Here is a 515-nt window from a genome sequence, read left to right as displayed (position 1 = left end):
CATCTGCAATGTGTGGAATACCTTTATCGAAGTCCATGTCCTCATTGCTCAATTTGCCGATAGTTACATCTGACGTCTACCATATTCGGCGCCTTTCACTTCCTGTATAGACCTACCGCTATGCTCTGGTCGTAATGAGACCGAGTACCGCAAGGAACAGGCTCCCATCGCATGCTGTTCGGTGATGTCACTGAACTCCCTCTTTTTCCACCTCCTATACTATATATCAATCAGCTGTTGACATCCTTCTACAGAACAGAGTTAATCAAATACCTACAACGAACCTCAAATCATATTAATCATCTAAAAGTGACCCCCCTGCATGAGCGGGAAGATTAAGTATCCAAACTCTTAAACGTTCGAGAACCACGGGAAACGTTTTCGTAATGGGATTAAAGAGACCAGCTATTTCACTGTTTCTCCTTACTATATTTCTTCCACACTGAGTACGTGGTGGTGGTCTTACCTTGATCGATCCCACGACAGAAGTGCGCGTGACAGACCCTGCTGGGTTC

At 45.0% G+C, this 515-nt stretch overlaps 1 protein-coding gene across 1 annotated transcript in view; it reads left to right on the top strand.

Moving 5' to 3' along the window:
• The window catches only part of LOC119589252 (DCC-interacting protein 13-alpha-like), a gene marked incomplete in the record, with an annotated part of 61,984 nt that overhangs the window by 45,150 nt on the left and 16,319 nt on the right, over nt 1-515 (top strand).

The sequence above is a fragment of the Penaeus monodon genome, chromosome 25 (genome assembly GCF_015228065.2).
Source record: "Penaeus monodon isolate SGIC_2016 chromosome 25, NSTDA_Pmon_1, whole genome shotgun sequence".
Lineage (NCBI taxonomy): Eukaryota > Metazoa > Arthropoda > Malacostraca > Decapoda > Penaeidae > Penaeus > Penaeus monodon.
This window is presented reverse-complemented; position numbering and strand designations above follow the sequence as displayed.